The sequence below is a fragment of the Castor canadensis genome, chromosome 10, assembly GCF_047511655.1.
Source record: "Castor canadensis chromosome 10, mCasCan1.hap1v2, whole genome shotgun sequence".
In the NCBI taxonomy this organism is placed as follows: Eukaryota; Metazoa; Chordata; class Mammalia; order Rodentia; family Castoridae; genus Castor; species Castor canadensis.
The window spans coordinates 136,689,095-136,715,157 of NC_133395.1; the positions used below are offsets into that span (position 1 = coordinate 136,689,095).

Sequence of the window (26,063 nt, forward strand, 5' to 3'; positions counted from 1 at the left end):
ATAGCTCAAGTGGTAGAGTACCTGGCTAGCAAGTACAAGGAAGGCTCTGAGTTCAAATCCCAATACCACCCAAAAAAAAGGTGTGGGGGGGAATGGGAATGATTTAAAAATTTTAAAAATATATAAAAAGTGAGAAAAATTGTTCCCCTATTCCTAGTCATCATCGATGACTACCCCCAACAAACTCACTTACAAGTAGACAAGTAGGAACTATTTAACTTTTTGTTTTTCAAATATTTTTGGTGGTACTGGAGTTTGAATTCAGAGCTTTACACTTGCTACACAGACACTCTACCACTTGAGCCATGCCCTCAGCCCTATTTTAACCTCTTTTAGAGTTTATGCAAATAATACAAATATAAATGTAGCCGATCATTTGTCTGCTTTTTTTCCACACAAAAATAGCATGCTACTCACACTGCTCTGTACTTATTATTAACTTCATAGCCACGTGGGACGCTGTCCACAGGAAAACACAGAAGGTTTCAACTCCTTCATTGTACAGCTGGACTGTCTTGCTGCCACCAGGAAGGCTGCACAGAGTAATCGTACACTCTTACACACATGCCATCTTACAGGTGTATGACTCTATTTATGGAGTAAACTCCCAGATAGGATTACTGGGTTTGTGGTATGTGCCTCTGTTTTTTGTTGTTGTTTACAGTATTGGGGATTGTAGCCAGGGCCTTACCAATGCTGGGGAAGTGCTCTGCCACTTGAGCCATTCTCCTAACCTTTTGCTTTGTATTTTTTGGTACTGAGATAGGGGCCCACTAACTTTGCCTGGACTGGCTTCAAACTTGAGATCCTTCTGCCTCCACCATCTGACATTCTTTTTTCTTTTTTTTTTTGGTGGTACTAGGGTTTGAACTCAGGGCCTACACCTTGAGCCACTCCACCAGCCCTTTTTTGTGATGGGTTTTTTCCAAGATAGGGTCTCACAAACTATTTGCCCAGGCTGGCTTTAAACCGCAATCCTCTTGATCTTGAGTAGCTAGGATTACAGGTGTGAGCCACTGATGCCTGGCAGCACCTGTCATGCTAGTGACTGTCATAAACTGTCCTTCATGGGACACAGCTTGTAAGAGATGTCAGAAACTTTAGAATGTACACATCTTGAAACCAGATGACTGCACTTCTGGGAGTTAGCTTAAGGATGTTATTAATTAGGGTTGCAATGATTAATCTACAAGCTTGGACATCTCTGTATCAGTCATAGTTTATAAAAAAAAAAAAAAAAAAGATGAGAGTGCAGCTCACTGGCACAGTGCTCACCTCACAAGAGCAAAGCCTTAAGTTTGATCCCCAGCACAGATTTAAAGAAGAAAAAAAAAAGGCCCAGAAGGAGACTGGTTGAGTAACTCATGGTTTGTGCAAACACTAAAGTGCTAAATAGTCATAAAGAACAGAGGACGAGAGTGTGGCTCAAGCAGTAGAGCGCCCGCTTTGCACTCATGAAGTCCTGAGTTCAAATCAACTTTAAGAGACTGTTATAAAAGTGTGTTAGCATTTATTTGTTGTAAAGGAGAAAATAAAGTGGGTCACAAAAATGTACATCCAGACTGAGCCCCATTGCTGTGGCTTCAATGTGTGTCCCTAAGTTCACGTGCTGGAAACTTCATCTCCACGACATCAGTGCCAGGAGGTGTGGCCTAATCGGGGGAATGAGGTCAGGGGGCTCTGCGCTCAGCATGCCTTGTGTGGGCTTTGCAGGAGTGGGTCAGTTATGGAGAACATGGGCTTCTTATTGCAGTGACTTTGGCCTCTGTCATCTGCTTGCTCTCATGCTGTCTTCTGCTGTCCCCTCTGCCCTGCTTGTGCCTTTGGCCATGGGCTGTCACAAGGCCTCACCAAATACCTGTATCATGCACTTGAACTTCTCAACCTCTGGAGTCATGAGCCAAAAAAATTGTTCATTATAAAGTCCAAAGCCTCCATGAATTCTATTATCACTGCAAAAGAGGAGCTAAGATTTTTTTTTTTGACAGTGCTGGAGTTTGAACTCAGGGCCTCACACTTGCTAGACAGGTACTCTACTGTCTCTAGCCCTTTTTGCTGTGGTTATTTTGGAGATAAGGTCTCACTTTTTGCCTGGACTATGATCCTGTTATTTAAGTTTCCCCCTATAGCTGAGATGACAGGCATGCACTACAACATCCAGCTTTTTCTGTTGAGATGGGGTCTTGTGACCTTTGCCCAGGATGACTTTGAATCAGCCTCCTAAGTAGCTAGGATTACAGGCATAAGCCTCCAGCTCTAACACATGAGTTTTAAAAAATAGCATGAATACTCTTAAAAGTCCTCTCAGTCTCAATTTACACACTTGAAAAATGAGGACAATAATTATTAGATCATTGAGTGGTTATGAGGATCGAATGAGTTGAATGTCTAAGATGCTTACGACAGTATGTGGCATATATCATTAGTTATTATTATTATTATCATTAATTGCATTATATTTACATAGGAAAAACATGTCCAAAAATTTAATCATCTTAATGAAACCTGGAGTTACTGTTCCTTTAAGAATTTTTTCTTTTTGTTTGCAGAGTGGCTCAAGTGGTCAAATGCCTGCCTGGCAAGTGTGAGGCCCTGAGTTCAATCCTAGAACTGCCCAAAATTTTTTTCTTTTTGCTTTTCAAACCAGATGTGTTGGTACATGCTTGTAATCCCTACTACTCAGGAGGCAGAGGCAGGAGGATTTTTGTTTGAGGTCAGCCTTTAAAACAAAAAATGGAAACAAAGGACTGGGGCATGGCTCAAGTGGTACAGCACTTGGCTAGCATGAGGGAGACCCTGAGTTCAATCCCCAATCCTGAAAAGAAAATAAGAAAGGAAGGAAGAATGAATTTTAAGAAAGAATGACTGAAAGACGGCCGGGCACTGGTGGCTCACACCTGTAATCCTAGCTACTCAGGAGGCAGAGATCAGGAGGATCGCAGTTCAAAGCCAGTCAGGGCAAATAGTGTGTGAGACCCTATCTTGAACAACCCTTCACAAAAATAGGGCTGGTGGAGTGGCTCAAGGTGAAGGCCCTGAGTTCAAGCCCCAGTACCGCAGAACAAACAAACAAAAAGGTGAAAGAATGGAGATGGAAAGAAAGAAAGGAGGGACGGAGGGAGGGAGTTCCAAGGTCTTCTAAATCTGCACCCAGCATTGCCCAGGAGATGCCCTGGAAAGAAGCAGCATGCTTGTTCAGTCTGCCAGCTCAGCCTGGGTAGGACTGGCGTTCCACACTGGGAAGAAAGCAACTCCTTTGGAAGAGTGACTGCAAGAGAGACTGGAAGAGCTGGGCAAGGCGCTCCCAGCCCATACATGTGAGCACACACACACACACACACACACACACACACACACACACAGAGTCAGCGGGACTTTAACAATCAAAGCCACCAGCAAAGAGTACAGAAGAAGGTACAAACATACTCAGCAGCCTCTGGTCTTATGATGGAGGCCCTGCCTCCAGCGCCCACTTTGAAACACAGAAGAAATTCAGTTCATTTCCTGAAAGAGCAAATGAATCTAGGCTTAGTTGTTAGGTAAACTTGGGAATGTTTTCCCTCTTTAAGTCTGTTTCCTCAGCCACCAAATGGGCATGTTAGTGACCTTACAGAGATTGTTGTGAGGATGGAGGAAATCCGTATGTGGAGTCTGGAGCTCAAACCAGGCATATGGTAAGATACTCAAGCTTTGTTGCTAAAATGATTTCACAGGAACTTACTTACACTAAAGTGTAAATGACTAGCATAGCATTCCTTCCTGAAAGACACTCTGTGGGGGATAAAGGAAAAGATGCAAGGTATCCTATATAAAGGCCAGACTCTGAGCCAAGTATTGCACAAGCTCTCTTGGGCTATCTCTATTTTACACTTCTAGAAATTGAGACTCAGAGAGCTTAAGTGACTCACCCAAGGTCGCACAGCAAGTAGGTGGCACAGGCAGGATTCAAACCAATGCATGACTCAAAAGTCCTTGCTGAAGGAGCCCTGGATGTCAAAATGGACCAAGGCATGAGGGGGAAAGAGAGCCAGAGACAAAGTCCCTACTTATGCCAGTGCCATGTACAGGCCCACGGAGCAGGTGCCCAAAGTACCAGGAAAGAGGCCAGCTCCTTTCTTCACCCCTAAATTGAAAAACTATCTCTTTTTGATATTTCAAAGAAAATCTCTGAGATTATCATATGATTATCTTATGATTATCTTATGAGGATAAACTCCAGACCTCGCTGGAGTTTCTCTATGGTTAAGTTTGGGATTGGGTTCAGTTTGCATTTCCTATGGAGAGGGACCTCCAGAACACTCATGCCTGTACACATTAGGGCTTCCTTGGGGGACCTGGGGCTTTCCTAGGCCTTACCCAACCCAGGTTATGCTATGTGATGGGGAGGGAATATGGGGACCCACCTGGCCTGCTTCCCTCGGGCCTCCCGTGGCTGCGTGTGGGGTGTTTCCCAGGGTAGTGGCCACGGCTCCCCTGACCCATGGCTTCTCACGGACCAGCCGTGCAGACAAGGAACTCACTGTCCAGGCTTGTTCCAAGCCACCGGCTGAGTCCCAGCCAGTCCGGGCCTGTTACAATGAGTCAGCCTTTCACTGGGGAAAAATGTGGTGACTGGCCTCCGAGTCACTTTTTCCAGTGTAGCCCTTGTCCTGGGCTGAGTTTTGGAAGGCCTTCATTTTTCCCTTTGGTATTCTGCTGCCTGTGAGGTGTTCCCAAGGGTACCTGACAAGCATGGGGGGCCGGATGCCTTTGGGGGACAGGTCACATGACAGTCCCTGGCACTGTCTACCTGATCTCCCAAACTCTCTTTCTCTGTCCATATAAGGGAAAAGAAAAGCCACAAGGATAGGCCTAGTGCCTCTACAATTGTGGCCAGCAAAGTCCACCCTTGTCACCTGTCACAGGCCATACTGGCACAGCAAGCCATGTACCTGGGGCTTGGGCACAGGTGGCCTCTTACCAGCTAATGGTGGCTTCCTGAAAGATGATGCTTCCTCTGGCCCCTTGCATTTTAAAGTAAGTACCATTACCTTCCGTGAACCTTCAGCCCCCAGCTCTGTGCCGGGGTCTGGTTTCAGAGCTGTTCACCTTACTGTCCCTTCTGAGTCACCTCCAGCTTCCCGGGGTTCAGGAGACTTCTCTGCACAGCCAGGTGTGACAGAGGCCAGGCCATCAAGCACCATGGGTGGGGGGTGAGGCTGGGAGTGGCCCCTGGGTGGATGGGCGAGCCCCTTCCTTCCCTCTGGAGGGAAGATGAGCCTGCCTGCCTCTGACCATTCCTTTACAGCATTCCTTCATCTTGGCGAGCTGACCACTCCACTCCCAGGGCTTCATTCAGACCCCGGATTCTTACTGTGCCACACATGACAGGCGCCAAGCCAGTCATACAGGGACGGTGGTGCACCAGGGAGTCATGTTCCATGAGGTTGACACCTGAGGGGGACACAGCAACATGGCAACTGCCCCCAGAGATGCCAGTGATCTGTGACGATGTGAAGGCTGAGCACACGGGAGGGAGGGGACAACCGGGCTGGTGGTCTGGGGTTTCATAAAAGGTTTGCCAGACATGGGACGGGTAAAGTAGGAGTTGTCTGGTTGAGCTGGGGAAGAGGATTAGAACAATTTGTTATGGGTTCAACTATCCTCCGGCCCTCACCCCAGAATATCAAGTCCTTACTCCCAGCTTCCCCAGCTCCTCAGAATGTGATAGGGCCTTTACCTGGCCAAGCTGACTCGAGGTCGTTAAAGGAGACCCTAATTGTGACTGGTGTTCTTAGAAAAAGGAGCAATCTGGGCAGAAACAACACACAGACAGGCACACAGGGAGGAAGGTGCAGGCGGAGATGGGGTGATGACTCTACCAGGCAAGGAATGCCAAACACTGCCAGCACACCCCAGGAGCTAGGGGTGATGCATGAACAGATCGTCCCTTCCAGCCTCAGGAGGAACCGCCCTGCCCACACCTTGCATTTGCACTTCTAACCTCCAGAACTTCACACCAGACATTTCTGGTGCTCAAGGCACCCTGACTGCAGCCCCTTGCAGACAAACCCAGCATGACAGGCAGAGGAAGCAGCAAATGCAAAAAGCCCCAAAGGGGAGGGGACCCAGGCAGGTTTGCAAGGCCACCCCAGGCAGAATGCAGTTAAAAATTCCTTTATCTTGAATGAGGGGTAAGTGGATCGATGTGAGCCCCTTGGGTGACTATAAAAACAATAAAATAACCACCTTGACGAGCACAGAGTATAGAGACAAGCCTGGGGAGGCAGGAAGTGACTGGGCTAAGTAGGGGCTCCCTGTGAGGGTGGGGATTGAGTCTTTACCACTAAAAGAGCAGTATAGCTAGCATGGTGCACAGGCCAGGTGACCTGGAGTCTAGTTTGAGCTGTGTGATCTCGGGTAAGTGGCTTTCTGTCTCTGGGCCACTTACTCCTGTGCTAGATGTTCCCAACTATGAGGGGCTGACAGAGAGGGAAGAGAAGAATGAGAAGCGTACCAGATGCAGTTTTGTTCTTATAGTTTATTGGGGAAATGACATTCATTCTGACCAGTGCACATTACAGGGTCCTAAGAGTGGCAAGAGGACAGTGCCAGTCAAAATTCTCAGGCTGGGGCTGAAATAGCAGCTTCCCTCAAAGGGGTCTTGGTACTTAGGTGGGGTCCCGGGGCAGCCATGTTTGCAGTTTCCTAATTCTGCCCAGATTGGTTCAGGGAGTCAACAGGTGACCAGGCTGGGCCAATCAGAATCTTTCTCTGGGACTTTTTGGCCTGGACCAAGGGGAGAAAATCAAACCTCTGCTTACATGAGCCACCCCACATTTGTTGCCCAAATTTCTCTGTTTTGTGTGGGCTTGGTGGAGAGGAGTTTCTGCCACCTGTGACCATGACTTTTGACTAGCAGGGGTTCACCCTGTCAACCTCAACCACTGTTTGTTAATGAGATGACTGAGACACTGCACTTGGCTTTGGTGTGTGTGCTGTGACAAAGCCCAAGAGGCTGTCCCTGCCCTCTTAGGAAACTCCCCTTGATGTTGAGGGACTCACTCTGCATACCATGCAAAGCAACTGAGTCTCCACGGGCGATGTGTGGCCTCATTTTTTTTGTTTTCTGCAAACCCTTCAAAGTAAGAGCCAACACCCACCTGTCTCACAGTTGAACAAACTGGGGCTTAGAGAAGGAGAGATGATGGCGCCCACAGAACAGAAAGAACCCTGGGTAGCTCAAGCCCTGGTCAGGGAAGGAAAGACTGTTATTGGTAAACATTTCCCTACAGATAAAGGGAAATAAATGACCCAAGGCTGTTGGGAGCTGGAAGTGTGAGCTCAGGAAGTCAGGTGTCATTTTTTTGATCTCTGTAAACCCAGTAATCCTCAGACACAGCATAAACAATAAGGTGCTCAATAGATGTTTGCTGGGAGCTTGGGACTCAGGCCCATTTTGGAGTTGGCAAGACTGAGGCTAAGAGGAGGAAGTAACGCCCAAGCCCACACAGCTACTAACTGTCAGAGCTACCTCCAGCTGTCTGGCTCTAACTGTTGAGCTCCGATGCCACACACGCTCATGTGTCGAAGGACAGCCTACGCTAGGAAGAGCCTCGAGGTACTGAGGCTGGAGAAGGTTGAACTCCAGGAGGTGTCTAAGATCTGGATGCAGAAACTGAACTCATTTTCAAATCAACACCATAATTGCTCTTGTGAATTGAGAGCCTCCTCTGTGCTCCCACACCTGTCCACTCTACCCTAAAACTCTGCTGCCTTCTGAGTCAGCACCTGAAGTCCATCTAGTCATCCTTCTTAATTGCTCTCCCCATGCCCACCCACTGGTCCACTGGAAGGTCAGCCTTGCGTGAGTCCTCTTGTCAAAGCCCAGTATTTTCCCTTGACGATCACCAAGGTTTTTTTCTTTTTTGGCAGTACTGGGGCTTGAATTCAGGGCCTTGTGCTTGCTAGGCAAGTGCTCTACCACTTGAGTTACCCTGAGCCTCCCTGCCCCCCAGCCATTTTATGCTTTAGTTATTTGTCCCAATTTTGCCTGGGCTGACCTTGGACCATTGTCCACCTACCTATGCCTCTCATGTAGCTGGGATTATAGATGCATGGCATCATGCCTGGCTTGTTTGCTGAGATGGGGGGAGTCTCGTTAACTTTTTGCCAGGGCTGGCCTGAACTCTGATCCTCCCCATCTCTTCCTTCCAAGTAGCTGGGATTACGGACTTGGGCTACTGTGCTCAGACTGTTTTTATTTTATTTTTTTGGTTAGACTGGAGTTTGAACTCAGGACTTCACACTTACAAAACATGTCCTCCCCCATTTTTAATGGCAGTACTGAGGCTTCAACTCAGGGCTCTGTGGACAATGACCAAGTTTTAAGACAAAAATAATGGACAGATTCTTATGGTGTCTATAGGCTCTAAACTATGGAGACCAGAAGGACTGGAACTGTGGCATGTGAGTTCACCGAGACCCAGACCATGGAGCAAATCCGTGGATGAGGTCATGGTGGGGATGGCGAGCCTGAGGGGTGGACCCTTTCTTTATCTGTGAGCCATCTTCGCTGGAGACTCAGGTTCTCCCTGCTATCTGTAAAAGATCTTGGGAGATCCACTTCACCCTGGCACAGGGACAGGCAGCCTATGAGCTTTGAGGCTGGGCCATCAGACAAGAAAAAGCACATCCCAACTTCAAAGGGACACCATAGTCCATCCGGCTGGATCAGGATCAGGCAGGTGCAGGCCAGGATGAGATGGGGTGCTGCCAGCAGGCCCTGGGGGCATCCATGTTGCCAAAGGGAGATTAGATAGGAATTTGTTTTCCATATGGTCTTATCTTTCACAGAAATAAGCTTCTGAGTGAGGGCTTTCGGGGAGTCCTAGGGACACGAGACCCTTAGGAGGCAAAAGTCTCCATAAAAACATGCACCGTCCTGGCTAGACACATTAGGATTTAAGAATGCTTCGAGCATTTTCCTTGTCCTGGAGACAGGCTAAGCACTTCAGATGCTCAGCCCCAATCAATCGTCAGGACACTCTGAGGCAGAGAGGATGACTCTCTTCTTTGTAGGTTCTGGGGAAACTGAGGTACGGAGACTTTCAAGGTTACACACAGAGCCAGGAGTCAAACCCAGGCCTGACTTTAAATGCTTCCCTCTTAACCACAGTGCAGTGTGAGGACCTTTGCAGGCACACAGCCAACCAAAAGCTAGATGTCTTACCCTCATCTGTGCATCTGGCCACTGTTCCTTAAGTATCTACTATGTGATGGGTACAGCAGATCATAAATAAAACAGACAAAAACCTGCCTTCCCAAATCTTCCATGACATCAAAGGCAGGGTGTGCTGCCTCCTGTTTACAGATGAAGTGACGGAGGCAGGTGTTCCTGGGAGTCCGTTTAGCCTCCAACTCCATTCATTTCTGTATTTGTTGTTATTCCTTGAAAGTTTACCGGGGGTCAGGTGGCAGCACCCCAGGGAGGCCCAAGCTAGCAGCAACTACCCTTGTGAAATGTATATTCTGGATGGATCGGTCTTGGGTGTCCTCCTAACCTGCCACTGCTCAGGGAACAGTACAGCTACACTGACTTGCACCCCTAGGAGGCTGACCGCTGTCCCCAGACAAGCCCCAAGCTGAAGGGGCAAGGCTCTAGTGTGTGACACAAAGCGTAGTGTTACGGATCACAGGCTCCTTTTGCCCTCTCCAGACAGCAGGTGGCCACCCCTGCCCCTAGGTGTGTTAGAAGGAGCTGTAGGGCAGAAGCCCTTTTATGGTCGTCAAGCTTCTCTCTCCTCACTTGTAGAATGGAAGTAAAGACACGTGTCTTGTTGGAGGGTTTCAGATGAAATGCCAGCAATGGAGGCATCTTTGGATTTATCTCCTAAGTCCTGCATTCTGCGTGTCTTCCTTCCAGCCCTGCATTTCCTATGACCACGATGGCTCAGAAAGGATCTCACACAGCCAGTCACACAAAGATGTATATAATCCAGGCTATTTCAAATCCTGCCTTTCCCAGAACTAGATGCTTTCTCATAAGAAAAAAGACAAGTCAATGGAAAGGAACGTCTGATTGTGGCCAAATGAAATAACAGAAACCGTTATTTTTCTTTTCAACTGAAATGATTAAAAGGTACCTTCACCATGTCCTAGACGAAGCTGATCATATTTATAAGGGAACAAAATGGTCAGTGCCCAACAACATAGAACACCCAATGTCTGCCACCTGGTCACAAGAGCTCCCGGTGGAAGTATGGTGGACTAGAAAAGCTCCATGCAGGCAGGAATTTTGCCCATTTTATTCTCTGCTGTACCCCAGTTCCTCGGGGACTATCTGATACACAGTAGGGTGCTCAGTAAGTATTTGTTGAATCATGAATGAATGACAAGAGACGCCAGACATCAAGGAGGATAACAGAAGTGCTATTCTGAGCAGGGGTCTTTTCCAGAGTCCCCCAAATCAGAGTGCTTCGGCCCTGCCTGTTTAAGTGCCTGAGCGAGCATGGGAAATGGGACCCTCTGTAGCGACAGCCTTTGGGGAAAGGAGACCTGTGTGTGTCTGTCATCACAGCACGCAGGGAGGAAGAGGGTAGCTTTTACTCATTGATAACCATCATTGTGAACTCCTCCTCCCCATGACACCCTTTCCTTCAAGCCCCAGCCTGCTTACTGGAAAATGCGACCCTGTTTTCTACATCCTGAGCGCTGAGAGATTTCATCACTGGCTGAAGACAACGCAGAAGGCTGGTGTCACGGCCCTGGCGAGAAGTCCTGGCAGATCTGGGGTAGTCGTGGGGTGGAGTGGGGTGGGGGACAACTGTAATGTTGTGGTACAGGTCGGCTACATCTGCTCCCGGTCCTGCCTCCTGCTTGGGGCTCCTAACACAAAGCAACAAATGACAAAATGAAAAACATGGCGACTGAAACAAACTATAAAAGTCACCATTTTCTGAATGATTCTTTTAAAAGACAAGCGTAGATGGCTCTGAGCCAGACTACTGGATCCCTGCTCTCAGCTCTGCTTCTTAACAGCAGTGTAACCTGGGGCAAGTTACCTTACCGCTCTAATACTCACTCTGTCCCGTCTGCAAACTGTATGAGCAAATGGCTAGTTCACTTAATGCCCTTAGAACGGTATTTGCTATCTCTTTGCTGGCATTATATTAAACACTTCACTGTCTTACACCCAAAGGAGGAATGTGTGATGGTAAAGAGCTCTGCGTTGGAACATGGGCACCACTTACTGTGTGACCTTGAGCAAGTAACTTACCTTCTCTAAACTTTATTTCCTCATCAGGGAATTGAGGCAAAATAAGCTACAAAGGTGGGAATTCTGTTTTAGTCTCTCCTATCTTTTTAAACAATGTCTGGCTCTGTGGATACTCAATAAATATTTCCTTTTTTTTTTTTTCTTTTTTTGCTTTGCACTTGCAAAGCAGGCACTCTACCAATTGAGCCACCCCTCCAGTTATTCTGATTAGTTTAGAGATGGGGTCTTGAAAACTATTTGCTGAGGCTGGCCTTTGACTGTGACCGTCCTGATCTCAGCATCTCAAGTAGCTAGGATTACAGGTGTGAGCCACCAGCCCCTGGCTAGATACTGCTTGAACCAGTTACACGATCTGTAAGACTCAGTGCAAAAGGAAAATTCAGAGCCTTTGTTTTGCAAGTTATGAAGAATTCCGAGGGCAGGATATGTAGCTCAGTGTCAGGACACATGTCTGCCGTGTTCAAGGCTAGGGTTCCATCCCTAGCGATGAAAAAGATTTTTTTCAAGACAGCAACAGCAAAGCATTTGGGGGGCTTCTTGCTGTGGGGTGACCCCCTGTGTGTGCATGGACCACAAGCTCATGAATGTGTCCAGGCTGAGCGAGTAGCTCAGTGGTACAGCACTTGCTCAGCAAGGCCCTGGATTCCATCCCCAGCAGCACTACCAAAATGAACAAACAAACAGAAACTCTACCCCATGTTGTCCTGTGAAGAGAGAGTGAGGATAGAGCAGTTAGCATGTGCTTGGCCCTGAGTGGGCTCCTGGAGGCTAGCAGGTGTTGCTCTTGCCCCTGTCAGGGTTCACCCACAGCTCTGGGAAGCAGAGCCACACCATCCCACTTGGCAGATGAAGGAAGTAAGGTCCAGACAGAGGATTAAACCACTTGCTCATTGGACCCATTGTTTATGAGTGGTGGTGGTAGGATTTGAACCCAGGTCTGACTGACTGATGCTATCTCAAGTGAGTGCCGGGTAGAGGGAGGGAAAAGACCCAGAAGCCTCTTGGGTGGCTGGGAGTGAAGAGGCCTAGGCTTGGACACTGCTGTCCTTGAAGGCTGACTGTCCCAGCCCCTGGTGTTTGTTACCATTGCTCAGGAGGGAGTTGCAGGGCCAGACAGGCTCCTGAACTGGGAAGCAGAAGTGGTGCTACCTGTCCTATGACCCACTGTGACGGAGGGGGCCCCAGCCTGCAGGAATACAGAGGGGTCACACCGGCCCACGCCCAGTTCAGAGTCAGGCCCCAGGTCTGGTAACAGGGCAGATTCCTGTTGGCCATGGAGGCCTGGATGGACAGGTTACAGTGCAGCTGGAGGCTCCATCCATGCCACACCTGCCCATGCCAGCCCCCAGCACTCATTGCTGTCCCATGTCCCACTTATTTTCCTACCTGCCCACCTCCCACACCTCCCGGCTCACCTCAGTCCCACTGGCCTCTTGGGCCTCCCACAAACCCACCAAGATCTCTCCCACCCCAGGGCCTTTGCTTTTGCTGCTGCCCCTGCTGGCAACCACCTTCACTGGGCTCCTTTGCACCCACCAAACTCTGGCTCCAATGTCACCTCCTAAAAAACACCTTCTGCATCACACCCTCCAAGTACCACCGTGTTCACACTCATTCCATCTCCTCCCCTGCTTGCTTTGCGGCCCCATCTGATTCACCTGTTTGCTCACTGTCTGACCCACTTCACCAGCACACATGCTCACACCTTGAGGGCAGGGACTGTGTTCAGGGCTCTGTCACTCTCATCTCCAACAGTGGCTGTCACATGGCAGGGACTCTACAAACATTGGTGTGTCAATGGATGACGGCACAGCTGTATGACCTTGGGAAAATGATGTCTGCTCTTTGGGCTTCAGTTTCCCCATCTGCACAACAGCATTAATACCTCCTGCAGGAGGATGAAAATAAGACCACCATTTATTGAGTGCTTGCTGTATACCAGGAACTGTACAGGAGACATAAACCCTCACATCTAGAAACACTTCACGAATGACAATTCTTAGATGACTACCGTTTCTTCTATACTAAACTCCATAGATTGGGGGACCCTGACTGAGTAAGGCTGGACCCTTGGTTCCCAGAGGCTACTCCGAAATGATGGTGCAGGGGCTGGAAGCAAGGGGAACCCTGAGGCTCTCAGCAGGGCTCCTTCTTGGTGGATTTCTGTTCTCCCATCCTGCCCCTCCCCCACCCAGCCCCTCCCTTCCCAACCACATACCAAGAATAACCCCCACACCCTCCAGTGTCACCGTTTCCTGCCGCTATGGTCACAGGCTGCTAGGGCTCTGAGGGATTTTCCAGCTCAGGGCAGCGCTGCTGGGACCTGGGGCAGTGTCACAAAGGAAGAGATGTGATGCAGACTCACAGTCAGGAAAACCCCCGCAGGCGCTGACAGAGAACTGGAGTGGGGCCCTTGGAGGTGGGAAAGGCACAAGTGCCTATAACTGGCCCCTAGTGGCTTGCTGTGAGCCACGGCTGTGCTGGCTATTGCAAGGACCTCTGGAATGACCTGACCCACAATAAGATGCCCCACTGAGCATCTGAAAAATTCGTGGTGAAGCCAGGATTATGCCTGTAATCCAAGCACAAGAGAGGCTGACGCAGGAGGATCGTGAGTTCGAGGCCAGCATGGCTGCAGTAAGACCTTATCTCAACAAACAAACAGACAAACAAAATCCGTGGCTAGCCTGGGTACAGATTCCAGTTTAGAGACCCACCCATGCCTTGGGGAAGTCCTGTTTTCTCTGCCTTTTCTTCCCTTCCAACAGGGACCATAGACCCTGGTGTCCTGCTCTGACCCTTTGGCGCCACCCGGATAACCATCTGGGTCAGATACCATCCCTAGAGAGCTATTTCCCTGCCCTGCTCTTTCTCTTCTAATTTCCACTCCTGATGTCTATCTGCTTCTCAGCCTGTTGGGGGACTTGGTTTCTAGTCTTGCTCTAGCTTTGACTTGCTCAATGACTCAGAGCAATTCCAGCCCTTCTCTGGGCCTCCGTGGCCCCATCTGTAAAATGAGGCCCCAAATGGACTTTTCAGCTGTGACATTCTAGGATTCAAGTGCTGGACCAGGGCTTGCCACCTACATACACAGTACCACCTGCTGTGTGCAGCTGTAACCCCAGCTCTCTGGAGGCTAAGGCAGAGGGGTTGTGAGTTCAAGGCCAGCCTGAGCTACCTGGTGAGACGCTGTCTCAAAAACCCCACATTGTTCTGCTGTGATCCACAAAGCATTCTCTGCAACCAGTGTCATTTTAGGTATGAATAATGTCACCACACACACTCATGAACGCTGTCACCTGTAACTTGACCTTCAAGTTCCTCCATGATGCTTCCTTGTCCTTTCCCCATTGTCTCTACCATCCTCTTCACCTCATCCTCCTCAGACCACCCAGTCTGTTATATACTGTATATGCTAGACAATCTTCTAGCTGTTGGTCCATCCATCCATCTATCAATCTTTCCGTCCCTCTGTCTGTTCTATGCTGTAACCCCAGAGCATATAGTTGGTGCTCAATAAATAATTGCTGAATAAGCAAATAACTATAGCTCAATACAATAAAGGCCAGTGGAGAGCTGCTTCCAGCTGTTGGAGGAGGAGCAGGTGCAGACAAGGAAGGCTGTGTGCAGGAGGTCTCCTGTCTCAGGGAATCTGGAAAGACAAGTGGAACTCCTTAAGGCCCCGGGCCAGGCAAGAGCAGAGGACCACTCCTGGATGCTCAGTCATCATCTGGAAATGAGAAATCTTGTCTTCCCCAACTTCCTGGGTGTTCTAGGATGTGGGCAGCTTCTTCACCTTTGCTAGAAATATTTGTAAAAGATTCCCCAAGTCTTCTGACTTGGGTGAACGTGAACCACAGATGGTTCCAAGTGCCGTCATAAAACCGCAGTGCGGTTTTGGGAACCCTAACACGCAGTCTCCACTCCACCAGCAATTTTGAGGCAGATTATTCTCTTGGATGCAAATCCTCCCTGTGGTGCAGAGAAGGCAGACACAGAAGGCTATAATGAATACTTTCTACAGGCAGTCCTAAAATGCTTTCAGCTGTGGGGTGGGGCGAGGCAGAGGCCCCAACACAAGGCTGTTCCAACGCCAGTTCACTTATCTGGAAATACAGTTGGCCTCCCATATCCCTGGGTTCCACATCTGTGCATTCAACCAACCATGAAGCAAAAACATTTCTTTTAAAATGCAGAGTTGGGGACGTGGCTTACTGGTAGAGAGCTTGCCTAGCATCACACACACACACACACACACACACACACACACACACACACACGCAGTCTGCACTGAACATGTACAGGGTTTTTTCTTGTCATTATTCCCCACACAATGCACTATAACAACAATTCACATAGCATTACATTGTGTTACATGTTAGAAGTAATCTGGAGATGATTTAAAGGATGTGCATAGGTTCTATGCAAATACCATTTTATATAAAGGACTTCAGCGTCCTTGGATTTGGGTACCTGTGAGGGTCCTGAAACAAATCCCTCATGGACACTGAGGGATGGTTGTAATCATTTATTAAATTTTAAATTTAAATTACTTTTAAAATATATCATAGCCATTTTCAAACATGTTCACAGTAAGAACAGTACAATGGAACTCATACTTAATAACCAGCTTCTAAGGTTGTCCATTCATGGACAATCTTGCTTTATTTTTATCCCCTACACTCCACCGCAGACCTCTAAAAAACCTGAATCTGTTTAAATCATTCTTTTTTTTTTTTGGTGGTATTGGAGTTGGAACTCAGGGCCTACACCTTGAAGCCACTCCACCAGCCCTATTTTTGTGAAGGGTTTTTCAAGATAGGGTTTCACGGAACTATTTGCCTGGACTGGCTTCGAACCTCAAACCTCGATCCTCCTGACCTCTGCCTCCTGAGTAACTAGGATTATAGGCATAAGCCACTGATGCTTGGCAGAAAATGTTCTTAATTTAATAAGAAAATACATGGAATCCACTCACCCAGCGTGGGACTGAATGGAGTGACTCAGGTTGAGTGTGAACCTTGCTGGACACCAAGTGTCTCAGCCTCAGCTTCCTCAGGGGTGAAATGGGTGTAAACAGTGTTCCTGCCTTTTTCATACCTGATGGTTGTGAGCGTGAAAGGAGTGGTTGCTGCTGGCTGGGTGCCTGGCGCACAGCAAGTGCTCAGCCCAGGTGGGAACACATGTTGGTGCTGGAGCATCCCAGTGGTCCATGACCTGTGTGGTTGGCATGAGAACTCTGCAGAAAGCACAGCTGCTTCCCCGCAGCACTGCTCAGGAAGGGAGGCGGCCCTGTGTGGGAGGCAGCACTTCTGCTTGCCCATGGAGGTTTGGAATCTCAGATCCCTGGGTCATTGTCAAGTGCTTCCAGAAGCTAACCTCAGGTCTGGGTTATTTTATTTTCTTTTATTTTTCTTCTTTTGCTTCTGGAGCCCAAGGTCACACACACGCTAAGACCACACTCTACGAAGTCACACACTGGGCCTGGTGCTCGGTTATTGGCTAATCCGCTGCATTTGATCAGGGTGATTTTTGCCTTGGAGTTCCACGCCCTTTGCTCGGGAGGGAAGAAGGAAACATTACAGGTGAGAAAATAGAGGTCTGGGCCTTGAAGCCACTTGGAGCTCAGCGCTGCTAATGGCAGAGCTAGAAGCTGGCAGTAGAGTCCAGCCCCACCTATAAAAGGCACGGGCTGAGGATATGGTGTCATGGCTGTGATCACGGGAGGTTGTGGACAGGCCAGGCAGAAAGGCCAAGCCCTGGATGCTGGTCAGACAGCTGCTGAGAGAGATGCAGGCAGGTACAAAGAAGGCAGCTTCTAAGAATCAGGAACCGGTGTTTTCTCCTGTGAGACTTTTGAAACAACACTTTGCAGGGACCCCCTCCTTTGAGACAGGAGGTCACAGAGGAGGTAGCTGGCCAGATGCAAACAACTTCCCCCTCCGTTCTTGTTAATGCTGATAAAAGCGCTTCCTTCCGCATTCTCAGGACCAACTTTTCACCCTTGCCTGCTGGCCAGCTCAGCCACCAGTCCCACTTTTGTCACACTATCCCCCATGCCCTTCACCCTCCCACCGCCACCGCCCTGGACTTGACCTTGCCTTAGATGGTCCATTTGGCAGGATTGGGGCCACCGCCTCTCCTCACCTCAGTCAGTTCCTTCTCTTCTTTCTTGCACGGATGGGTTCATGTTTCACTTCTCCTCGGGTGGGGTGAAGCCGGCCGGGTGAAGGCGGAGGGGGCAATACCGCACCTCCTTCTGGCAGCTGCGGTGGGCCTGGGGGAGAGAGAAGGCGTCGAGATCTGGTTCTTCTGTCAAGCGGCTTCTCCTCCTGCCCCGCTGTGGGTTCTTCTGCATCCTGGAGAGAGAGTCTCATCTATCTCCCTGGGCTGGGAGGGGGACCCTAGTGATAATGGCTAACATGCATTGAGCATCTTCTGCATGCAAGGGGTAGTGCAGCATTTCTCTTTGAAACTTCATGGCAACTCTAGCTTCCACACAGGAAGAGGAGTTCAGAAATGGCCGTGGCTTGTCCAAGATCACCAGGGAGTGGAGGGTAGCAGGAGGACTTGAACCCAGGCATTCCACCCACAGAGCATGAGTTCTTAACCATATCTCCACACCATCTTCTTTAAAAAGTAACATCTGCATAGCACCCTGCAAATACCAGCAAGAGAAGCTGCAGGCTTTTAGAAAGGGAAAGTGTCTCCAGCCTACCCACCCTCGCCATCTTTGAACACCAGCTACATACTTCCCACCTGTAGCAAGCTTTTCCTCCTGACCTAACTGGGGGCGGCTGGAGATGCAGAAAGGACAAATGATAGAAGACAGACATGCATAAAGTTGGGATCAGGTGTGTTGGGTGCTCAGATGGAGACACACAACAGCTTCATTGCTTTTTTACTCTTCATTTATTTTGCTTCTTTTCTTCTCTATTCTTTAAGGCCTTACTTCTTCACTCTTTGTTAAAACTTTGCTTCTTTTCTGTTCTTTAAAGTCTCTTTCCTTAGACTCGCACTATCCCATGTTTTCTTTAATCTCTCTTGGACTCTTGGCCCTCAGACTTGCACTGTCCCATGTTCTCTCTTAAAGTCTCGGTGCTCAGACTTGCACTGTTCAATCATCAATGCCACCCCCCATCAAAAAACCTCCCTAGTCCTCCTTCAGCGAGTCTTTCATAGACAGTGGTAAACAAGGAGGTGGAGCAACAGTTTTCAGGGAGGGGCATGACACTGTAACAGGAGAAAACTGCCTTCATCTCCAAACATAAACAACTTAGGAAAAGCAGCTGTGCTGCATTTTGCCTTTGCTCTCTTCTGCAGCTGGTACAAACTCAGCCTGTAGACCACTGAGCACAACTGTGCTTATGTCAAGTTCTCATAGGTTTCCCATAATCCCCTCCCACACCTGCCCCTCTCTCTTGTCTCTCTAAGGAGGGTGAGGCACTGTCCCATTGTACTGAGGAAGAAGGTTGGCTCAGAGAGGTTAAAGAACTTGAGCAGGGTTACACAGCTGGCCCATGGCAACAGGGAGATTGGAATGCATGCTAATTCCTTTAGTTACCAAGCACCTACTGTATACCAGCCTGCATGTCAAATGCTCAGTATGCAGGTGGGGGTCCATGACAGGGTCCCTGTCCTCTTAGGGCTTACAACTTAAGGGCAGTGGTGACACGATGACAGATCTTTACAGCCAGGCTGATTCCACTTCACAGGACTGTTTCCCTTGGGCTGTGACATTGATTGAAATCACCAACTCACCATTAATTGCCAGGAAGGATAGAGCTGCCCCAGCAACAGGGCTTTTGGGAGCTGAGTTGTCTGGAGTGAATTTAGTGGCTTTTCATGGCCCTGTAGTCTTGCTTTCTCCTGGCCAGCAGCTACCAGGCCTGTGGGCAAGAAAGACCCCCTGGGGCTGGCAGGGGTGGGTGGCACCATGAGTCACCACCACCAGCCTGGAGCTTTGTCTGAACACTTCCCCTCCAGGGACAGGACTTCCCATTTGGAAGCCAAGGTGAGAAAGAGGGTGGGGCCCAGTCTGAGATTTGAGAGTGGGCAGCTATCTGCCTCCCTGCGGCTCTCCTTCGCTCTGTCCATTCTTCCTCAGCCCTCAGTAACTGTGCATTCATTTGGACAGAGCCACCCAAGTAGCTGCCTCCAGCTGCTCAAGTTTAGCTCAAGTATTTAGAAATCGTCACCTTCTTCACCATCCCAACCACTTCCAACTCTCCCTTCTCCTCCTCCTCTGATCCACCTCCCCGCCCCCACCTCTCCCTTCCCCTTCCTTCCTTACAGATTTAGAGAAAGTAACCCTTTTCCTTGGCTCCCAGATAACATCCCAAGACTAAAACAGTCCTCAAAGACACCCATTTCATGTACTTTGAACATCTGCATTGGAGAGATCAATGTGTGAAACAGAAACTGCAGTAATCCTTCCTTTGCAAGCAACATGATTCGTCGGCCTGTCAGTCCTCAGGGGAAGGAAAGCCTGGTGCAGCCCAGTTTCTTTCTTGGGGCAGGAGTCTGCTGAAAGCCAGCAGGACACTGTCCAGCTCATTGTTCCCAGTGAGCACAGAGGCGCAGGCGGGAGGGTGGAGGGGGTGGCTCACCCCCTGGATTCTGAATTTCACAGCTGGAGGTCTTTGTGCCTCTGTCTACACAGTTCTCACTGGAAGTGCAGGAAAACTCAGGGTTTGACTTGCAGGGATTTACTGAAAACATATTCTGCCACCACAAAAGTGTTCAGTCATGGTGGGTGAGGAGGGGGAGAGAGAGAGAAGGAGGAGAAAAGAAAAAACAGAAGAGGAAGCAGAGGGATGACAAAAAAAAGAGTCGGGACACACAGACGGGCAAGAGAGAGACAGAGTGTACTAGAGACAAGAGAGAGACAGAGTGACAGAAAGATGGCTTCTCCACTTTTTGTCTAAGATCAAATGTAAAGATACGTAGAGAAGCGTGTGACAGAGGGAAGGAAATTCAGTGTAGGGGTCCAAGAAAGAGGGGAAGGATAAAAAGAGGGTCAGACCTGGAGAGAACGGAGAAAACAAGAGGAAAAGAATTTTAAATCTTAAAAATCAAGAAATTTCTTTGGAGCTGGAAAGAACCTTAAGAGTTCATTATTGTTTGAGCCAAGAGCAACACTCAGATTGCAGCCGCTACCCTCAGAAAAAACTCTGAGTTTCTTCCTTAGTTTCTTCCCCCTTTGTGCTGTTGAGACAGGCAGCTAACAGACCTGTGCCTCAGTTTTCTTGTCTGCAAAATGCATGTAACAGTCCCTAACTCTTTGGGCTCTTGGGAGGGCTGTGTGAATGAATGCATTAAGGGAGTGCTCAAGAAGTGCTGGACTGCCAGGCATGGCGTGACAGTGCATGCCTGTAATCCTAGTGCTCAGGAGGATAGTGAGTTCCAAGCCAGCCTGGGCTACATAGCGTACGAAAGGCCCTGAGCAGCGCTTCTCGGCCTTTTGGCTGAGATCAAGTGTTCTTACCAGTTTACTATCTGATACGTCCTCTATCCGAGGACAATATATTAAATGGATTTTTGGAACAGGGAGATGGAATAGGAGCTTGCTCCGTCCACTCCATGCCTCGACCTGGCATTGCAGTACCTCCAGGAACAGTGCACAAAAAAAAAAAGAAAAGCCCTGAGTTTGACCTCCAGCCCTTTGGGGGGAAAAAAAAAGCAAGTTATGTGGTTATCATTTATTGAGTACTTATGTGACAAGAAGGGTGCTGTGTGGGACCCAAAGATGACTAAGACCCCTACTCTGTAGCTGAGGTGTGATGTCCCAGCTTTCCCTGGGCTATGTGGTTTATTTGCGGTTACTAATAACACCCTCTCTTAACTCTCAAGGGTGCTCTGATTTACATGATTGGCTTCTGTGCTCACCTTCTTCTGGGGCAGACTGTGAACAATAGGGCCCAGGGAGGTTTGCAGGAAAGTAAGAGCCAGTCACGTGACAGTGACACACCTGCAGGTACGAGGGATGACAGTGGTTTATATGCATAGTTTATGATTTTCTAAATAAGCCATAAATCCAGATTTTTATGGAAAATCAATCCAATTTTTTAAAAAACCTTTACATTTGGATTCTTAAAAAATAGGCTTTTTTTTTTTTTTTAAGAGAATCACCCAATTTGCAAAGTTCAACATCCAACTTAAGTTTTTTCCCATTTGTGAGGTGTGGTGCTACACATCTATAATTTTAGCACTTGGGAGATTGAGGCAGTAGGATTACAAATTAAAGGCCAGCCTGGGCTAGATAGGGAGACCCTGACTCAAAAAAAATTTTTTTTTAATTAACACTTCCCTATAGTCTAGGTAAAGCACACCTGTGGTTTGGGGGAGCAGGTGGTCTGTTTCCAACCTCTAGACTAGAGGAAATGCTATCTATTGAGAGGAGCTAGACAAGTAAACAGGCAGTTACCACACAGGCCTTAGGAGTGGTGACCAAAGAGAGCCCAGAATGAGTCAGGAACCAGAGGAGGGGCAGTTATCTCGGCCTTCAAGGGAGGGAACCAGGGAAAGCTTCCTGGAAGAGGGTGACAGCTGAGGCAGTTGCTGAAACATGAGTGGGAACAGGTTCCCAACATGATGATGGCAGGGGACTTTTTTTCCTTGGTGCTTTCAAGGTGTCAAGCATTGTACACTCTCATTTAACCTGCACCATCACCCTATCAATGTAGGACCACAGTTATTCTCTTCTTTGCAGAAGAGGAGATGATGCACAGGGAGGGTAAGCAACTTGCCCAAGGGCACACAGTAACCTTCCACATATGTGATCTACCACACATGCTTATAAGCACTGCTCTAGAAAACTCTGGAAGAACGGAATGAGAAGGTGAAAGTTAACTTGAACATGCCCAAAGTTCAAGAGGGGGCACAGTGAGGGAAGATGGGGAACCACTTGCCCAATGGGGCAAAGAGATAGGTTGGTCTGGGAGGCAAGAAGGTGGCAGGAGGGTCTGGAATGGAGTGAGGGCGTGGTGTTAGACACCTGTAATCCCAGCACCCTGGAGGCTAAATCTGGAGGATAAGGAGTTTTAGGTCAGCAAAGGCTGCTTTTTGAGACCCCATCACAGAAAGAAAATTTTAATAAGGGGTGCGTGGCTTATGTGGCACATGGCGGTGGGCTCAACCCCTAGTAAGCCAAAAAAAAACAAAACAAAAAAAGTCAGGAATGATGCTGGGTCACTCTGAGATGGTGACCGAAAGGCTCAAAGGTTTAAAGATGCCTTTGCTCTCTACCGCCTTCTCCCTTCCCCCGTCCTGCAGAAGAGGAAGAGGGGCTTCCCTCCCCAGCCGGGTCACCCGGCCCGGTGACCAGGACAGGGCCCCGCCCCGGGGAGGGACGGCGGGGAAAGGGAGAAGGCACAGAACAGTGGCTCCCAAGACTGGACGGAAGATTAAAGCTCTGTGAACAAGGGAAACTAATCTGCGCCGATTCCGGCCCCCTGCACGCCCTGGGTGGACCCGCGTGGTTCAGTGGCCTCGCCCTCCCCACCCAGCGGCCTCTTGCGAAGGGACAGGGCTGGGAGGTGGCTCTGGGAAGTTCAAGGTCTGGGCCCCACACCGGGGCAGGGGCTGGGCAAAGGCGTGCATTAGCGGGGCCACATGTCCCCGGGTGCCATTCCTCAGCAGCCGCCCCATCGGCCTCCCAGGAACAGTTCCCGTCCCCACGCCTGCCAATTGATGGACTGATAGACCTGCCCTTGTGTGGGCATCAGCCAGGAGCTGGGCGTTTAGACGGGGCTGTCGGCCTGGGCTGATTTGCACGGGTGATTTCAACCCGCGTGGCCAGCTCCAGTGGCGAGAAAGCAAGGCAGTCACGGCGCAGAGGGCTCCAGGCGGCCGGGGACAGGCCAGCTCCTGACCCACCCTGCCTGCATCCTAACTGAGTGGCAAAGACGGGTGGACAGAAAATAAACAGGCGTTCCCAGACAGGTGAGGATGAGTCTGGATTGGAACTCCTCCTCCACGACATTGCTGGCCCTCGGCTGTGAGGAGCTGTTCTGTGCCCTGATGCATGTTTACCACATCAGCCCTGCTCTCTCCACACCACATGCTAGTAGCAACCCCAGCAGTTATGACAACCAGAGCAAAAATGTCTCCAAACATTGCCAAATATCCCCTGGGGACCCAAATCACCCCAGCCTGGTTAGAACCACTGCTCCCTACCACAGCCCTTTGCTAAAAATGTAATGCCAGCCACATGAATCACTTTCAGTCTTCCAGTAGCTACATTTAAAAAGTGAAAAGACAGTGAAGACTGGGTGTAACCCCGTAGTAGAGTGAATGCATGAAGCCCTGGGTTTGATCCCCATCGCCATTAAAAAAAAGATACAAGTGATATATTTATTTTTATTAATTCATTTATTTTTGCTAGTACTGGGGTTTGAATTTGTTTGGAGCTTGCTAGCCAGGTGCTCTAACCACTTGAGCTATGCCCCCTGCATTTTTTTTTTTTGAGGTATTGTGGTTTGAACTCAGGGCCTACTCCTTGAGCCACTCTACCTTCTGTTGTGAAGGATTTCTCAAGATAGAGTCTCATGAACTATTTGCCTGGGCTGGCTTTGAACCCTAATCCTCCTGGTCTCTGCCTTCTGAGTAGCTAGGATTACAGGTGTGAGCCACTGACGGCTGACGTGAACATTTTTTTTTTTGTGGGGTCTGGTTTTGAACTCAGGGCCTCATGCTTGCTAGGCAGGCGCTGTACCACTTGAGCCACTCCTCCAGCCCATGAAATATTTTTTAAGTGTATTTTATTTGGATGGGCATGGTGAAGTACTTCTATAATCTCAGCACTCTGGAATCTGAGGCAGGAGGACACGAGCTACAAACCAACCTGAGCTACCTAGAGAAGATTGTGTCGCAAAAAACAGCTGGGTGCTGATGGCTCACATCTGTAATCTCAGGAGGATTGCAGTTCAAAGCCAGCCCTGGTAAATAGTTCATGAGACCCTATTTCGAAAATACCCAACTCAAAAGAGAGGGTGGAGTAGCTCAACTGGTAGAGTATCTGCCTAGCAAGTGTGAGGCTGTGAGTTCAAACCCCAGTACTGCCAAAAAATAAACAAAAAATACATTGTACTGTGACTCCAAAGTATTATTGTTTGATCATATAATCAATCCAAAAAGTTATTTATGAGAACTTTTACATTCTTTTACTTTTAGAAAGTCTTCAAATTTTGGTGCATATCTTACACTTCAACTCATCTCATTCTGGTAGACCACCTGCCATGGCTGCTTGCATGGTGAATTAGTATCTGCTGTTCCAATCCCGTGATGAAGACTGCCTGAGACTGCAGCCTGCTATTCAGAGTGGGCAAAGCCAGCAGGACCTGCGTCACCTGGGAACAGCCAGAGATGCAGGATCTGGCTGGGGGAGTGGCTGGGTGGTACAATTTATGAGGCCACTCCACCCCCCACTTAAAAAAAAAGGGGGGAGGCAGCATCTGGATCTGGGTTTCGGGGTACAGCTCTGTGGTAGCCCCTGAGCACAAGGCCCTGGGTTTGATCCCCAGCACCAAAGGGGACAAAATAAACCTTAGGATATGAGGACCTACTGACTTAGAGTCTGCAGTTCCATGCGTTCCCGGTGGAACTTAAGTCTTAAGAAGCACAGCACGAGGACATCAGAGTGCCTGGCTGCGAGGCATCTTGGAGTAACTCAAATCCACGAAATAAAATAGTTCAATGAGAAGACATTGCTGCTTTGTTAAGTAAGCCTTTGAGTCTCAGTTTCCTCCTCCATGAAATGGGTATTATTACATTCCTTCAGGATTGGAGGTGGTACTTAAGGAGTGTGAACTTGGACTGGGGGTAAGGCTCAAATGGGAGAGTGCCTGCTTTGCAAATGTGAAGTTCGGAGTTCAAACCCCAGTCCTGAAAGAAAAAAATGACAATTTTTTGCCGGGTGCCAATGGCTCACACCTGAATCCTAGCTACTCACAAAGCAAAGATCAGGAGGATCATGGTTCGAAGCCAACCCCAGGCAAATAGTTTGGGAGACCCTATCTCAAAAAACCCATCAGAAAAAAGGGCTGGTGGAGTAGCTCAAGGTGTAGGCCCTGAGTTCAAACCCCAGTACTGGAGGGGGGGAAAAAGTGTGAACTTGTTACCATGTCCTTTTTCTCTCTGGCTACCGTTCCCTGTTTGATTTTATAATATTTAAAATGTATTTATTTTATTTTATATGTATAAATATCTATTAGGGTTTTTTGAGACAAGGTCTCGCAGTGTAGCTCAGACTGGTCTGGAACTCACAAGATAGTCTGGACTGGTCTCAAACTTGTGACTGTCTTGCCTCTGCCTCCCAAATGCTGGGATTACAGAAGTACACACCATGCCCAATTCCACTCTTCAATTCACAAAATCCTTCTCAGAATCTGACTTTCTTTGTATTTAAGCCTTAGGTTGGGGAGCGGGTGAATAAGAGACAGTTTGCTGCCAGGGATGCTGTCCCAAGAGAAGAGACCCTGCACCCAGCTTCAATACCTACCTGTGGGGGACCCTTGTGGAGCAGCTGGGGCCTGGGCAGAGGTGAGGTCACCACACCAACTAGAGCAGGTGGTATGTGCAGAACACTTACACACACTCACATGCAGTCAGTGAGCACCTAGAGGACAGCGTGCAGACAGGAGTGGCTCTGTCACTCATGTGGACTTCCTGTTCTAAGGCCAGAACACTCGAGAAAAACTGCTCACTGGTTTCCCAATTCCCCACTCTCAGCAAGACTGGTTGTAGGTCTTGTCCCCATCTGTGTCCAGGAGGCCGCCCCAGCCCCAGGCAGGATCTGGGTCAGGCC

The 26,063-nt window shown here is 48.8% G+C and overlaps 1 non-coding gene across 1 annotated transcript; it reads left to right on the forward strand.

Annotated features, from left to right (window-relative positions):
- The first annotated feature begins 20,704 nt into the window (after positions 1-20,704).
- On the forward strand, positions 20,705-20,886 carry LOC141413063 (U2 spliceosomal RNA). The gene has a single exon (XR_012437897.1). It is a non-coding gene; the product is annotated as a U2 spliceosomal RNA (small nuclear RNA).
- Positions 20,887-26,063: the final 5,177 nt, after the last annotated feature.